Raw genomic sequence first — 6,407 nt, 5'->3', positions numbered from 1 at the left:
GTTGTGATGCTGCTTGGCCTGCTGTGTTCATCCAGCCCTGCACCTTGCTGTCTCTGATAATCTTTCAGCTTGTGCTGAGCTTCGCTGGAGCACTGCAGCAAGCCCGAGATAGAGATGTTGGCCAGGGAACAGGGTGATAAGTACAAAGTGGCAACAGGGGATAGAGTTGGATGATCTGCCAAGGTCATATTAAATGACAGAGCAGGCTGAAATGAGCTAAATGCCCTCTGCTGCCCTGTTACTTTGGCCGTGGTGTGATATCAAGGGAGCGCTGCATGGTTGGAGACGCCGCCTTCCTAAAGGAGCACTAAACCGAGGCCCTCTTGCGTGGACGGTGGCCTTTAGCTGTGGCTGGGGGCCCGAAGCAGCACCAGACCAGGACTTTGGCAGTCTGTGGTGAGGTGGCTGATGAGCCCAGATGGTAGTCAGTGGCGAGATGGTAATGTGGAGGATTGAGAGATCGAGCCCAGCCTGGGAGGAGGTCAAGTACAGCCCAGGGTAGGGAAGGGGGAAGAGATTGAGCCCAGCACAGGACTGTAATTAGGAACGTTTAACTTTATTTCTCATCTACTACTTTATACTGAGAAGAACTGTAACATTGAACTTTAAACTTTTTACCTAAGATTTCATGCCTGGGTAAATTATACCTAAGACAGTGCAATGAATGGTGACATTGTAAATTTTTCGCTGTATTCCTGTATCCCTGCCTTGAGTACATGCGACAATCAATCCTAATTCTAATTCTAAAAAATATTTTAAGGCCATGATTTTAAGAGAACCACCACAAACAGCAGCAGGAGGAGTGCTCCCGCATGCTGAAAAACACAATCTTTTGAGAACACCACAGAAACAACCCAGATTTCACACCACTCTTCTTGAGATCCTGCTGATCAGCAGCACTGCAAAGTACTTTTGCTTAAAAGCTCATCAAACCGAGACATTAACTCAGTTTCTTTTCACAGACTCTGATTACTTCCAGCACTTTCTGCTTTTAGTTCATGTTTCCAGCATTCACAGCACATGGTTTCAGTCTGAAAAGTACAGCTTTCGCTGTTCAACCCATTAGGACATACTGAGCTCGGTGCAATAAGAATGGAACCTTTTCTGTTCGTAACAGAAGTGCCTTATGAAGGCTTGGTGGGTCAATGGCCTGGTCTGGTTGATGAACTCGAGGTCCCAGTACGCTCTGGAGCAGGAGCCTAGTTTCTTAGGCGGTCCTGTGGTGATGAGAGGTGCTATACAAATTCATGTCCTCCTTCCACTCAAAAGTCATCATTGGTCTGAATTTACAGCGGTCAATTTTGTTACCAGACATGTCCACATAGGTCTCCATCACTGCACAGATGGCCATTCGATCCATTGATCCTGTGCCAGCCATTTGTTAGTGCTGTGCAAATAGCTCCACGCCTTCCCTTTCATCCAGTAAACCCCTTTCTCCAAGTATTGATCCAAAAAAAAAACAAAAGGTGGTGAAAATTTCGATCTCCGCATGTGAATGGCAGAGGAGGTTCAAGGAGCTGAATGGCCTCCTGCTCTTATTTCCCACAGTTTTACAGTAAGGGGCAGCAGCACAAATCCTAGACACCAGTACAACACAGAATCCCAATTTCAACAAAAACCGAAAGAACTGCGGATGCTTTAAGTCAGAAGCTAAAACACGAATTGCTGGAAGAGCTCAGCAGGTCTGGCAGCATCTGAGAAGAGAAATCTGCGTTAACGTTTTGGGTCTGGTAACCCTTCCTCAGGACACTGTACCCTTAAACAAGGGTACAAGTTCTCAATCATTTCATGGGTGCGAACATTTCTCCCTACTTATTCTGTCCAAATCTCTCATGATTTTGAAAACTTCCCTCAGCCTTCTCTTGTCCGAGGAGGAGAACAATCTCACCTTCTCCAATCTACATCCATGAGTGAGAAATCTCACTCTCGGAACCATACTCATAAACCTCTTCTGTACTCTCGCATGCCTTCACATTCTTCCTCTATAATGTGGTACCAAGAACCAAACACAAGGCCGAGAGAGAGGAACTAGACTCTTGATAGCACACAAGGAACACAAAAGACATCATTTGACCCATCAACTCTGTCCTGCTTTCTAAACGATCACAGAAAATCCGTGGGAACCGGACTTGGAATGGGTTTAACCCAGATGCCTCCTGGTGCCAAACAGCCTGGATAAACATACTAGTCTTCCGAGTGCCTACAATGCACTAAGATCACCACACTCCTCTTCAGAATTGTTACAGCACAGAATGAGGCCATTCAGTCCATGGTACCTGTACTGATTCTATTCTCTAGTGCCAATCACCTGCTTTTCCTCCTCATATTCCTGCACAATTTTTCTACCCAAACAATCATCCAATGCCCCTCCTGAATGCCTCAACCACATTTCCAGGCAGTACATTCTAAACCTTAACTACTCGCTGAGTGGAAATGCTTTTCTCACATCATCCTTGCTTCATTGCAGCATTTTCAACTGATGCCATCTCCTCCTCCTTCCTTTTTTGTGTGGCAACTGCTTCTCCCTGTCTACTCTTTCCAGCCAATCAATCTAACCAATCAATCCTCTTAGCCTTCTCTCCAAGGAGAGCAGACCGAACTTCTTCAATCTACCCTCATCACTGAAGTTCCAATTGCAGCCTCTTGCACATCCAGTTTCCATTGTGGTGTGGCCAAAGATTCAAGGTTTGTAATCCCACAACCCCCTCTTTTAAGAGGCTTCTCAAAACCAACCCATTTGACCAAACGTCTAGTCACCTGACCTAACATGTGCCAAAGTTTTGTTTAATAACCACTCCTGTGAACACTCTGCACTGACTTGCATGAGAGGTGCTATAGAAATGCAAGTTTAGTTGCAAGAACTCCCATAAAGAAGGCCCACATGCATGGAGTACCAGAGGTGTGCCATCAGACAGTCTAGAGTTAGCACTTTCTGGAGTGGAGGCAGGGGAGATGATTATCTAGATCAAATAAATTCAGTTTGTGGACAGTAGAGATGACAAACAACTGAGAAATAGCACGTGCTAGCCCTGGTTTATACCCTCGGGACTGTGGTACTTATCGTGGCTCACACTCCGTTTCGCACAATCTAATTCCTCCAAATCTACATTCACACCTGGCACACACTTTCCTGTTACACCCTGGTACTTCCCCATTGACATGGGTCAGTTTCACAAACATCTGCATCATTGCACACACATGCCCTGAAAGCACAAGACTTTTAACAACTCTTTCGTGCAGAAGTGGGTTTCAAGGCAAGGCCAGCAACTGTCACCTGTCCCTAACTGCCCATGAACTGAGTGGCTTCCTGGCCTATTTCTGAGGCCTATCAAAAGTCTTCCACACATTGCTGTAGGTCTGGAGTCACGTGTAGGCTACATTAGTTAGGGACAGGAGATTTCCTTCCCTGAAGGGCAGCAATGAATCAGATCATCTTTTGTGACAATTGATTGTTTTATGGTGCCCACTATGGAAACTAGTTTTCGATTCCAGATTGACTAATTGAGATGAAATCCTGCCTCAATTGACTAATTGAGATGAAATCCCACCTGGGATTCAAATTGATGCCCCCCCCAAATCATTGGCTTGGCCTCTTGATTGGTAGCCCAGTATGATATTACTATCATCCTGTCTTCCCCATAGATAAATTGAAACTATGCAAGCGCAGGGTTGGCTGATAACTGGACAACACATTCAAAGGGTTCAAATGAGAGCCTCTTTCTTTGAGGAAAATGTTTAGGTGCCAATAATACACAATAATGTGTGGCCAAACTTCATCCAAACTCCATCTACAAGTTCGCTAACGACACCACGTTGTAGGCCGATCTCATACAATGACCAGACAGAATACAGGAAAGAGATAGAGTACTCAGTGTTTGGTACAAAGATAACAATCTCTTTCCTCAATGTCAGCAAAACTAAAGAGCCGGTCATTGACTTCAGAAAGCTAGGAGGAAGACACTCACATGTCTACATCAATGGAGCTGAGGTGGAGGTGGTTGACAGCATCAAGTTCCCAGGAGTGATGATCACCAATCTGTCCTGGACCACCCACATCAATGTGATGGCCAAGACAGCACAACAACACCTCTTTTTCCTCAGGAGGCTAAGGAAATTCAGCATGTCCATAAGGACCCTCACCAACTTTTACAAATGCACCATAGAAAGCATTCTATCTGGATGCATCACGGCTTGGTATACCCAGGACCGAAAGAAACTACAGAGAGTTGTGAACACAGCCCAGACTATCACGCAAGCCAACCTCCTATTCATTGACTCCACCTACACTTCTAGTTGCTGCAGAAACACAGCCAACATCAAAGATCCCTCCCACTCCGGTTATAATCTCTTCCAACCTCTTCTGTCAGACAGAAGACACAAAGGTTTAAACACATGCACCAACGGGCTCAAGAGCAGTTTCTTCCCCGCTGTTATCAGACTGCCAAACGGACCTCTCAAATTTCAAATCTAACATTGATCTTGCTTTTCATGCACCTTCTTTGCAGCTGTAACTTTGTATTCCTCGCTCTGTTCAATCACTCTATGATCTTTGTGTCTTTATATGTTATGATCTGCTGTACTGCACGCAAAACAAAACTTTTCACTGTACTGAAGAACATGCAACAATAATAAATTAAATACACAATTACAAAAATTATTACAGTGCAGGAGAAGGCTATTCAGCCAATTGTGTCTGCAGTGGCTCTTGACGAACAAGTTTTCCTGTAATTCTGCACAAGGTTCTTCTACAGATAGCTGCCTACTTCCTTTTATTCACTCATGGACTGTGGGTTTCGCCGACTGGCCAGTATCTATTGTCCGACCCGATCTCACATGATTTTATAAACCTTCTCTTCTCTTCCCCAATCTATTTCCATAACTGCAATCCCCTTTCTGCACCCCTTCCGGTGTCTTCACATCCTTTCCATAATCGGGATCTTGATCAACTGGGCCAGTGGGCCAAGGAATGGCAGATGGAGTCTAATGCAGGATGGTGCATTTTGGTAAGACAAACCAGGGCAGGGTAGATACTTGAGGAGTGTTGTCAAACAGAGAGAAATAGGAGCGCAGGTACATAATTCCTTGAAAGTGGCATCACAGGTAGACCAGGTGGTGAAAGCAGCATTTGGCACTGAGCACAGGAGATGGAATGTCATGTTACAGCCACACAAGACATTGTCAAGGCCACATGTGGAGTACCGTCTACAATTCTGGTCACCCTGCTACAGGAAGGATGTTATTAAAGTGAAAAGAGTGCAAAAAAGATTTATAAGAATGTTACCAACACTGGAGGGTTTGAGTTATAAGGAGAGGCTGGTTAGGCTGGGACCTTTGTTCCCTGGACCGTAGGGGTGACCTTTTAGAAGTTTATAAAATCATGAGGGGCATAGAAGAGTGAATAGCCAAGGTCTTTTTCCTAGGGTAGGGGAGACCAAAACTCGACAGCACAGTTTTAAGGTGAGAGGGCAAAGATTTAAAAGGGACCCAAGGCAATGGCCTAGTGGTATTATTGCTGGACTGTTAATCCACAGACCCACATTATGTTCTGGGGACCTGGTTTGAATCCTGCCATAGCAGATAATAGCTGGCCCAGCCTGCAATACCCTCATCCCTAGAATGATGAAAGAAAAAAAAGGGCAACTTTTTCATACAGAGGATGGTGTGTATATTGAGCAAGCTAACAGAGGCGCTGGTAGAGGCAGGTACAGTTACAACATTTTGAAGACATTTGGACAGGTACATGGATAGGAAAGGCTGAGGGGGATTCGGGCCAAATACAGGCAAACGGGACTAGATCAGTTTAGGAAACTTGGCAGCATGGATGAGTTGGGTCGGGGAGTTTGTTTCCATACCGTATGACTGTACAACTAACGCAGATCCAAGAACAGTACACAGAACTCCAGCTGAGGTCAAACTAGTACCTTTTGCAAATTCAATATAACATCCCTTGCTCTTGTATTCTATGCCCCGATCAACGAAGCTGAGAATACAGTGTGCTTTATTAACAACCCACTCTACCTGCCTTGTTACCTTTAATGGCTTTTAGAATTGTATCCATTATTTTAACAACATTCTCCTGTTACTCAATTTTATATGGTTTCTTCTGAACTTTAACTTTTCACCCCTTCCTCTACATCTTTACGTCTCCTTCCTGTTCTATCTAGATCCGTTTCTCTCCCCATTCCTCACTTATCTTTGCATCCTCTCTCTCAATCACACCTCATCCCTGCCCCATCTACTCCCTCAATTCCTCCTTCACCCACTCACACTCACTCAGTGTCACCATCCTCCATCACTCACCACTCCCCTCAGCTCCGCCCCTCAATTCCTCACAAATTCCCATCTGGCCCATTCCCTCTCACCCTCACCCTCACATTCAACCACCCCTATTCCCAACATTCCACCTC

General features: G+C 45.1%; 1 protein-coding gene across 2 annotated transcripts in view; it reads right to left on the bottom strand.

Moving 5' to 3' along the window:
- LOC109938710 (serine/threonine kinase 11 interacting protein) overlaps positions 1 to 6,407 on the bottom strand; it is a 115,587-nt gene that overhangs the window by 108,549 nt on the left and 631 nt on the right. The window lies entirely within an intron of this gene.

This window comes from Rhincodon typus, chromosome 7, assembly GCF_021869965.1.
Source record: "Rhincodon typus isolate 14 chromosome 7, sRhiTyp1.1, whole genome shotgun sequence".
Lineage (NCBI taxonomy): Eukaryota > Metazoa > Chordata > Chondrichthyes > Orectolobiformes > Rhincodontidae > Rhincodon > Rhincodon typus.
Note: the sequence above shows the minus strand (reverse complement) of the source record. Positions and strands in the feature narration are given on the sequence as shown.